An 11,015-nucleotide genomic window follows, 5' to 3' on the forward strand; every position below is an offset into this window, starting at 1 on the left:
CTGTTTAAATGGAAGCCAAGCCTAGACACTGCTGAAACCAAAGCACCCTGAGACACCAGGGATTGTTCCCACTGTGCAGAAGCCAGTGCTCCTCACCGACTGCTGTGCTCTCGTGCCTGGGAACGACAGCTCCTTGGGCACAGCCTTACTGTACTGTGAAGCCAGAGCAGGAAGAATGCATGTTTTCACTAGTAAAGAGACGGGTTTCTCCAAATAAATAATCCATTGCCAACAACCATAGACCAATTACCATATGACTCCTCAGGGTAACAAGAAAACTTAATTTTCGCTCTCCAGACACTCTTGAATTTTTGAATATGACTCAGTTGGCAGCCAAGGTAGAAAGCCATAAAAGCACCGTTTGGAAGCGGGCTGGAAATATCCCGTCTGTGTCCCCACACTCCTCAGAGCACCACCAAAGCAGAAAGCAGCGAGGGCTCTGCACTGCCTGCCCCAGCCCCTGAGTTCCAGCCCAGCGAAAGCATCACCAGCCTTGCTGGCTGAGGCAGTCCTTGCCCAGGACAGAGGAACAGAGCAGGTGTGACACAAAGCGGGGATAAAGGGACAGGCAGCAGAAGATGGCAGCTCGCAAGCTGCAGCGAAACACCCGAGTGTGCAGGTCCCTGGCTGCTGCAGCAGCTGCGTCCCTGGCCAGAGCCAGTGGCTGGCTTCTCTCCCAACCAACCTCCAAAAGCACATGTGGGGAGGGAGAGATGGAAGGAAAGGGAGGCTCCACCTGGGTCCTACTGCCCTTGGACGAGCATGTGGGAGTCGCGTGGAGATTTATACATTTTATATGCTTCCACCCTGTGCTGTAGTTTTGTCTGAATCCATTAGTCACAGAGATTTTGGGGTCGTTTGTTTCCCTATTAATAAATCATGAGGGCCTAGGGACAGGTGTAATGCAAACTGCCTGGGTCCATGCTAGGACAAGAGGTTGTCCCCATGAAAATATAGCTACCGAACATGCCCTCTGATGAAGGAGAAGAGCCAAAATGAGAGCATGGTGGCCAACACACTTGGGCTTTTTGGATCCAAAGGGCACAAGTCAGCACAGGCTGTCCTTAGCAGCTTAAAGGTAGGTAGGTACCCCTGGGGTCTGGCAGCCTCGCTACATATGTGCACGGGCTGCTTCTAGCAAAGTGAATCCTTTGCCTTCTCTTTTTTGATCCTCTACCTAAAACCCCACTACTTCAGCCAGCAGTAATTTAACAGTGCCTTCTGTGGAGGAAAAATGATCGATGAACCCATCGGGGTGGCTCTGGCCCATCCAAGGACCCCTAAGGACAGCAGCGAGGCCCCATGCCAGAGCTGCTGGCCGCATTGCGTAACGCTCCCTGCCTGGCCGCTGGATTCCCCAGCCCAGAGCTGGAGAGGGCTCACGGGCTCCTCTGCCAGAGCTCAGATTCCAGCCACGTTTGGCAGTGACACTGAGTGCTTTTCCACCATCTTTAATTAAATCTACCAAACGCATTAGCTACATGCCAGTCTAACCTGAAACAGTGCTGTCAAGATTTTGAAAGATCCAAATCCGACCTGCTCTTGCGACAGAATGATGAACAGAAACGAGATTCTTCTAAAAGGCTTCCTAAAACCTGGGGTGTGCTTCGGAAGGGGTGCCAACAGTATCGCAGTAGGGACGTACGCCCCCAAGCAAGCATTTCCACAGGAGCTTATTGAGTTGTATTGAACCAGGCTGCCGTTCTGCTACAGAAACAGAGATGCGCACATAGATGCTTCCTTGTCGTTCTCCTCCTCTCGATTCTAGCGCCTCGGCCTCCATGAGGGGCTGCCCCACCGGGACGGCTCTCGGCCGGACTCAGGCCTAAGGGAAGGGAGGGACACGGGGACGCCGGGCAGCCCTCCGCGGGCAGCCCCCGCCGCAGCTCCGCGCCGCGCCGCCAGGCGGCAGCATTGCCCGCCGAGTGCCGCCGCCCGCTCCGGGGAGCCTCCGCAGCGGGCTGGCTCCGGCTGCCCTCAGCCCCGGGAGCTGCGCTCAGCCGCCGGCAAGGCGGACGGGGACCCGGCTACGCGCTCTTCACCGCCTAATTAATTAATTAGCACGCGCTGGGAAACGCGCTCCGCAGCGCAGGTGGAGTGCCGAGCGCAGGCAATGCCGCGCCTGAGCACCGCAGGGCGAGGCCGGCGGAGATGTGTTGTCACCTCGGGGTCATCTGCAGCACTAGCAGGAAAATGGGCAGAAAGGCTGTAAGGAGAGGGAAGAGATTCTACGTGGGCATAGAATTGCAGAATCATTAAGGCTGGAAAGACTGCTAAGATCATCTAGTCCAGCCACGGATAAGTATCCTGGGTGAGATGGCTGCCATTGGAAGCTGGTCTGGCAGGAAACAAGAAGTGGAGTTTGTCATCATCAACACTTGGCTTCCCCATAATTAATTCCAGCATGCTCCTCCAGCTCCTCAAACTGATGAGGCTGCTGTGGGTTTTCACCTTAAAGCAAATGGTGTGGAGACAGCTGCCTGGTCACGCCTGGTTCCCGTGTGGGACCCACTTGTCTAGGACTGAGATGGCTGCTGCTGGAAAACACCTATTTCAACAGCAAGACATGTTACAGAGTGATAGTGATAGAACAAGGGGGAATGGCTTTAAACTAAAAGAGGGGAGATTGAGATTAGATGTTGGGAAGAAATTTGTTACTCAGAGGACAGTGAGGACCTGGCACAGCTGCCCAGAGAAGCTGTGGTGCCCCATCCCTGGAGGTGCTCAGTGCCAGGTTGGATGGGGCTCTGGACAGCCTGAGCTGCTGGGTGGCAGCCCTGCCCACGTCAGGCAGTTGGGGCTGGGTGAACTTTAAGGTCCCTTCCAACCCAAGCTGTTCTATGATTCTGTGATTGTATGACAAGATATCCCCCTGATTTAGAACCAGCACCCCTGCTGCACCGGAGCCAGGTTGGGGCTCTGCCATAGAAACACCAGCAGTGAGCCTCCTCACAGGCTCCAGGCTTAGTGCTGCTGCCCAGAGCAACACCCAAAGCAGTCTGTGTCTCAGCCTTTGCAGCTTCACACTAAGCAAATCATGCACAAGAAGTATGAGAATATGAACAGAGTAGGATAAAACAAATTAATGCTTGGATTATTTTAGCTCTGTTCCGTTGCGCAGGGCTTGGGTATGCTTCTGGCAGCTGCTCAGTGGGATACCTCCATGGTGATTAAAGTACCAAGGGCTGTATGCACATGTCCTTTTTAGCACCTAAACTTGAATGTTTCTTCTCCCTCTGACTTCTAACACTGCTGCTACAAACACAGTTATAGTGTCTTTTTCAGAAACAGCTGTACCCAATAATTTCCTAGAATTAGTAATTAGCTTCTGCATGGCTCATTACATGCACAGGCATCAGAAAGGCAAGTATGATCACTGACGGGGAAAGAGGTGGAAACAACTCAGATTACGTACACCCCTCCTGCTTCCACAGTTCTCCTCACTGCTGGCACCTGGAGCAGCAAAGTCTAAATGAGCTTTCCAGCCTCAGCTGCCCTGAAAGGGAGGATCAGGGCAGGGAACACCAAGTGTGGGGCCATTTTCCTATTATCCTCACAGCAGGGTCTGCCATCCAGAACCCCCAGAAGCGCTGATGTATGAGCACAGGTTGTAGGGAAGCTCCAAGCAACAGTGACCACTCCAGCAAAACATCCCCCTCTCTCCAGATTCTTTGGCTATTGAAGCTTTTGTTTCAAGCAGGGCAAGCCTCGAAAACAAAGGCAGAACTGACACACAGCAGTGCCTGGACACTCCTGGAGGCAGTCGTCTAGTCACAACAGGTACGGCTCAGATTGCACCAGCTGCTCTGTCTGCATCTTCACCAGGACCCTCTCTGCAGTGACTCAGCGAGACCACCCGTGTGGATCAAAGGCGCGGACAGGACATGGTCCTTAAGGCCACAAATGGCATTGCCCATCACGATTTTCCATCCCTAGGGGCACCTGTCCATTAGCAAAACTCGCACAGATCGCACCAAAGACCAATGGGATGGCAGCAGCTTTTGATTTAGAGATTCAGACCGCAGAGCTGGAGTAATTGTGTTTGGGCTGCTGGCTTCTACCCCGTATCTTGGGCTGCTTTGGACGGGGCGTGCTGGGATGACACCTCCTGCACACCTGCCAGGAGCGCGGGCAGACATGCGGAGGCTGCATGTGAACGGCTGGGTGTAACTTCCACCCTGTCCCTGGTGCCAAAAACAAGCATGTTAGAGCTAATCTACCCCTGTCTCAGCTCAACTGCTTTTCTGTGACTAAGCCCCTTATAATGGTTTTACTAAAATCCCCTTTTGATGGAAAAAATCCCAGCTGGAAGTTTCAGGCAGCAGCACAATGTGCAAGTCTGCGTGTCCCTTTCCCTAGCTTCACAAAAGCCTCTAATCGAGTGGAAAATTTGCTGGAGGCCAGAGGTTTAGGCCTGCAATTATTTTTTAAGGGATTATCGGGAGAGAATGGGGGTACTTACGACCCTCCCTCTCTTTGTGTTTTGGTTTGCGCCGCTTTCAGACAGGCTCAGCCAGAAACCTAAACCACTGCAGCTGGATCCAGAAAAACCACAAGCACGCATCTCAGCAGCTTCCTCCAGCCCCTATAGCCAGACCCCAGGCTTTGAGCCCTACTAATGCTCTGCACACCTATAACAGGAGCAACACTGTACTCTAGAAGTCCTTCTTAATAATCACTCAAGAAAAAGCAACTGATTCCAGTCCTGTAAGCCTTGCTGAACTAGAAAATAAATAACCAAAAAAGAGCAGACAGAGCTATGGTCCTCTGGACAGGCCATGAGGCTGGGCTTTGGCTCTGCAAACCCATTATGCAGGAGGTCTTGCTCAAGTAACTTACAGCAAGTTCCAAAAAGCCTTGGCAGTGAAGCTGTGTGCACTGCAACACCCAGCTTTCCAGAGCTTCGCTCCAAGGGTGGGACCTCGGTTGGAGTCCTTGGTGCTTTCGCAGCTGACACACAAGAGTCAGACACTTCAGAGGCTCCAGAACAACTCCTTGCTAGGCAGGGAGCCACATGTCAGTGCTGCTGGCTGTCCTGCCTGAGGAGCCACATACCTTAATCAGAGCTACTGGGAAGTGCCTGCGCTCACACGCCATCCAAACCATCCAATTAGGCACTGCTCCTCTATTGTCAAATTGCTGTGCTTGCACCTGTGTACAAACAAGCCTTACCAGACCTGGAGGAAGCAGCAGCATGCCGTGCTTCCGAATAGCAGACAAAGGAAGACATGCCTAATTCCTTCCTCCCTTTGCAGCACCCCAAACCTACACCTCCCAGAGAAGGCAGTAACTATGAGCCGTCAGGTGAGGCCTGGAGAAAGGGCCACTCTTCCCCTTTCCTTTTAAGCCACACTGGTCGTTTCAGATTTGTGGCGAGAAGAGCACACAAGGAAAAGAATGACTGCAGATCGCGAGCATTTACTCTCAGGGCCTGTCTTTACTTCTGGAAAGCTTTCTTCACATTCCATACAGCAGCTGTTGAGTAAAGCACAGAAATAGGCTCTGACCCCTAAGCCTTCCAACCATATGGTTGGTACGGAAGATGTTTCAAAAGAAAGCGGTGGCTGCCTCTGCCTTTTGGATCTTATCGCATCCATGTGTGCTAGGTGTGTTCTGAAAACACCTGGGGAGGCTGAGGGGCCAGGGTGTTCTCCTTCTGGATCATGATCAGATTCAAGCAATTTTGGGCAGGCACGCAAGTACAGCACTCAGCACCTGAGGGGTGTTAAAATAAAAACCAGACAAACACAGAGGAAAAGGCAAATGAGGCATCTGTGGAATTTAGATGCCTCCAGGAGCTAGGTGGTGCCTAAGGTGGGGATTTTCATTTTGCAATTCTGAATGCTGCCTAAATGTCATTTGTTTTGCTTTGTTATTGTTTTGTTTTTTTAATCAGGTCTCTTACCTCTCTCTTCCTCACTCTCTCCATCCACACACAGTACTTTTGCAAAGTTTTAAGATGGTAAGATATAAAGGCTAATGACCCAGCATTTTCAAAACTGCTCATTAAGGCTGATGTGCTTTAAGATACGCTGTATTTGTCCACCTTTCAGAAGACAGATGAGTCCGCTCTCCAAGACTGGAAAGCTTCAGCATCCAAAGATAAGGGACTCAGAATTGCTAGTAGTTGGTAGCATCGTATGTGACCTGTATGATTCATTAGTGTTGCTACAAATGTAAGGCTGGGGAAGAGACAGTTCTCCTTCCTCTTTCTCACTCCAGTCAACTGAATGTGAGGCGTAAACCCACAGGAGAGCCATCCTGCTTAAAAAGTGAATCTTTCATCCAGCCATCTATCCCCAAGCACTGCAAGCAAGCCTCCCTCCTGGAGCTCCCAGTCTGTTTTTACATGGCTTACCATCCACGGATAACCTTCAAGAGCCCTCCTTACAGTACCAGTGAAACACAGTGGACTTCCACAGATCCCTGCCCAACATCCTGCACAAAGGCAGCATCAAGTATACTTGGATCATTCCTCAAAAGGTTTATCTCATCCATTCCCAAAACTCACCCGTCAAGGACAAAGCCTGCTGGTCCCTATCTTGTAATAATTTTTCTCCATATCCATCTAAAATCTTCTGTATTTCCTGCAGATTAAGCTTCTCCTCCCCCTCCTTCCTCCACCCCCAAGTACTTTCCACAGCTGGCAACAGAAAAGGCTTCATCACTCTTCTGTTTAGGGCAACCTCTTAAGGCCTGGCACGCAACTCCTTTCCCTTTAGGCCTTTTGCTCAACTCAGTGGATGCACCTCAAAGTGCAGCATGCTTCATCTCTGTGCTGGATTTGCTTTGTGAAGAGCACAGTTATAATGCTACACCATATAGGTGGATTTTTAGATGTATGATAAACATGCCATGAGCCATTACAATCCTCCCAAACATTTGCAGATTGCAAGATTTGAATCCAGAATGTCAACAATGTAAAGCAACTTCTGCACAGGGATGTTACAAGATTTCATATGTTACAATATTATTGTATACTATAAAGACAACTTGCCATTGTTGTTAAGAGAGTCCTACTACAAGTGGGTAACTCAGTACTGTTCCTCTGTCCCAGCATTCCCACTTCTTTCTCTTACAGGTTCCTGCAAGCCTCACTCCTTTATCTTTCCTTTCAGTGATCTCTCATACTGCAACCCCACTCATCCAGCAGCAGAGATCTCCACAGGAATCCCTGGAAGATGTAGTTCTGTCCCCTGCCCAGGGTCCGCTAATGGTGACAAGGTAGATGTGTTCAGTTCAGTAAAAAACTGTTTTCAAGGCATAATTGCATCTCCAGTCTCACTGCTAGTGTAGCACAGCAGAAGTAGTGAGCTACCATACAGCACAGAGAGGATGTTGCTCACCCAGGAACTTAGAACTCTATGTCTTACACACTGCATTGCCCTCATGGGCATCAGCAGCAGTGGAGTAAGTGAAGAGGCCTATACAGGGGTTCAGTTTTTGGGAGTCTGCATGTTCAGAGATTCCTGAGCAACATGGAAGCTAGGACTAGAGAGAAAGACCTCAAGTTGTGCCAGGGGAGGTTCGGGTTGGATATCAGGAAAAATTCATTCTCTGAAAGAGCGGTCAAGTGCTGGAATGGGCTGCCTGGGAAGGTGGTGGAGTCACCATCCCTGGAGATGTTCAAAAAACATTCAGATGTTGTACTGAGAGACGTGGTTTAGTGTGGAAATATTGGTGGTATATGAACAGTTGGACTAGATGGTCTTGGAGGTATTTTCTAACCTTGGTGATTCTATGATTCTGGTGAGTTGCACCTCTGAGTATAAATAAGGGAGTAGACTCTGCTCCAAGCTCACTGCATGACAGCATAGAATCATTACAGCTGGAAAGGTCCACTAACATTATCCAGTCCAACCATCAGCCCAGCAGGCAAGTCCTGCCACTTGGCTGCACCTCAGCTGCTTCATCCATAGATCGAGAGCAGTATCACATATCCATGAGAATGAAAAGCTAATTTGTGGAAGTTCAAAAAAAGTACTTGAGACCTTTGCAAGAAAGTCATCAGAGACATCTCAAATATAATCCCTGATATCCCTGTGCCCAAGGCACAGCATCATGGGGTTGTCAAAGCCTCCCATCAATCCTGGAGGTGGTCCTAGAGCGTATTCCTTTCTGCCTGCTTCCATACCATTTCCCTGAAGAATAGTCCTTGTAGAAATAAGTATTTGAAAGTATTTCAAAACACAGCTTGAGTCCGTAACTGCAGACAAATTGTGTCAGGTGGGGTTTTTGTGTTGAAAGAACTGTCTATGTATTCAGCTGCACATTGCTGCAAACATTTAAAGAAGCTGCTTTATCCAAAAAGGAAGGACAAGTTCTTACTATTATGAAAGCTGGGGGGTTTCCAGGGTTGCTGGTGTGCCAGCAAACGATCCAGAGCCAGCAGAGATAATCACAGTAGAAACGATAGGAAAATCTACACCATCTTGAGGGCCACCTACGCAATATCTGCACATGTCTCATAAACCAGGTGTTACTCCCCGGAGCACATAATTTGGGCACGCATTCAGCATGCCACTCCTAGCACCTCCTGCCTCGGATGGGACGTCACTCCCACCAGAACAATGTCGCGCACTGCCTACAGCTACGTGTAACCCCAGCGCCGCTAACCCCACTTCAGAGGAATCTGTCATTTACACAAGAATATGTTGTGTCAGTATAAAAGTAGCCCACAGCTGGGAATCAGCAGGAACATATTTGAGGTATCGCACTCGGAGAAGGAACAGAAAGCTGCTTTGCCCACAGCTGCCCAAAAGCAGCTGTGGCAGTCTAAGTGAAAGACTTGAAGGGAGGCACACAGAGAAGCCAGGGGTGAGGCTCCAAAAGAGGCACAGATGTGCACTCCAGAAAACAGGCTGCAAAGCACTAACTCCATACATCCAGCAGCAGTGCAGCCTGCTTGCTCAGCATGTGGATCCTTGCACGATTCAAGACAGGAGAATTTCTCCTCTGTGCACCAGCTGTTCTCAGGAGTCAGAGCTGAAATCCAAGTAATAACTCCTCACTCTTTTCAAAAACTAAACACGAAAAAAACAACTTAAAGAGAAACAAAAAAGCAATCCCTAGTTAGGAGCCTGCTCCACCACAGAATGAAAGAAGTGCTTACTTTTTTTCAGGAAGAGATTACATTTCTTGTACCAGGCTGACGGTGGTCATGAAATGGGGTTCAGCGCATGGATGTAGTTCTGGAGGATTCTTGTTCTAATAAATAAGCATAACTCTGGGGGAAACCTCTGTCAATACAAATCCTATGGAAAATATTGCTCCTGTAGACAGAAGAGACCAGTTCTGTTTGTGTATTCAGGCACTGCATACATGAAGATATTTTAGAGGCCTCTATACTTAGCCATTGTGGTTTCGATCTTTCCCAGGCCAGAGGTAGCTGTGTAAGTATATAGTCAGCATAGGCTAAACAAGTACATTTAAAACCATACTATTATTACCAAGTTAGTTAAAGAAGGCTTTTTCGTTGGGTTTTTTTTTTTTTTTTGTTAAGTTCTGTAATTCAAGATGAAATTATTAGAGAAAAAAAAAAAATCTAACACTCTTGTAGCCCTTATAATGAACTCTGTTTCTTGTCAGTACCTCCTTACACTTAACTGCAGCCAGACCACTTCAGGTCATGAGCTCATCTGATCTCACCCCGACAGCAGGGCTGGGTCCCGCTGATACCCCCAGGAAAACCCAGGGTCCCTCAGGAAGCGATGCGGTGACTCAGTCCGTGTCACTCTTTCCTCTGAGTCAACACCTACCCAGTGTTTCACTGCAGTGCTGGAGGGTGCTGACCCGCACGGCGGGATGTCTTTCAGAGGAAATAAATGGGTGCCTGACCACGCTTGTGGTTATTAAAGACATGTTGCTTTACACAAACATTGGCATTTGGCTACGTGACCGCTCCTACGTGTGTAATTACACTTCTGCCTCCCTCCGCTTTATGCCCCAAATTGTGTCAATAGCTGCTGTGTTTCACTCAGACCTAAAGGCACTTCAGAGGTTGAAGAAGCAACTCCAGCAGAGCACAAAACTAAGAGCCTCAAATTTTATTGCAGCCCCCACCTCTGGTTGGCCACGTAACCTTGAACGCGTCCCTTCTACCTTCTTCTTCTACCCTGGTTTCCCCACTGAGATTGTGAGAAGAATCTCTTCTGTAAAGTGCTTTGAGCTACGGATGGAAAACTCCATCTAAGAGATCACCATAAGGATGAGTTATGCAAGATGGTACTGTTAATTTAGTACATTTATTAAACAGTCTAGGATTTTTTTTTCCAGTAGAAAAGGTATTAGGGAAACTTAAGAGAGACTCCTACAGACAGCAGTTTTCTGCATTTGATATAATTGTGACCTATGATCTTTGTGTAATGCAAAATGTGCTGAATTACAGACCAGACAGGTATTACACCCTTTGATGTACAGGAGTTCAGGGATGCCTACACTACGAGGTAAGTAAGCACTCCAAAGATGCTGAGCATAGGCAACTCAGCTGCCTATAATTATCTCAAGAAAAATTCCTCCTCTTCTTCCCTAATCCCAGTACCCTGATGACATGCTGCGTTTGCTCTGTGGACTAAACTTCAGAACCACGTAACATTTACAGCACACAGTCCTAAAAGCACATGAAAAATACACCTGGTTCTGGGATTTGGCACGAACTCAGTCCAGGTTCACTGAAAGGTTTGTGACCCTTTTGAGCACAGCTGGGACCAAGTTACAGTTTTGCACCATACTCTGTGGCTCAAACAAAGAGATCTGATTGCAGTCTGAAGCTTTGACCAAGATGCACTTGGAGAGTTATGAGTTTGTACTCTCAGTTATAAACTTAGTTCCAAACTCAGGGACTGCAGCCTGCCTGCACGAGAGCAGATGGAGCATCTGCACTCACCAGGATTTCAGAAAGGACTGACCTGACTCTGGTGGCAGGGACCAGACAGCCAGCCTGACCACTACCAACATGAGACAGCCAGGAGCATGCCAGCAGTGCAGTTCAAACCATCATTCCTGCTGTCTGTGCT

This window comes from Tetrao urogallus, assembly GCF_951394365.1.
Source record: "Tetrao urogallus genome assembly, chromosome: 1".
Taxonomy (NCBI): domain Eukaryota; kingdom Metazoa; phylum Chordata; class Aves; order Galliformes; family Phasianidae; genus Tetrao; species Tetrao urogallus.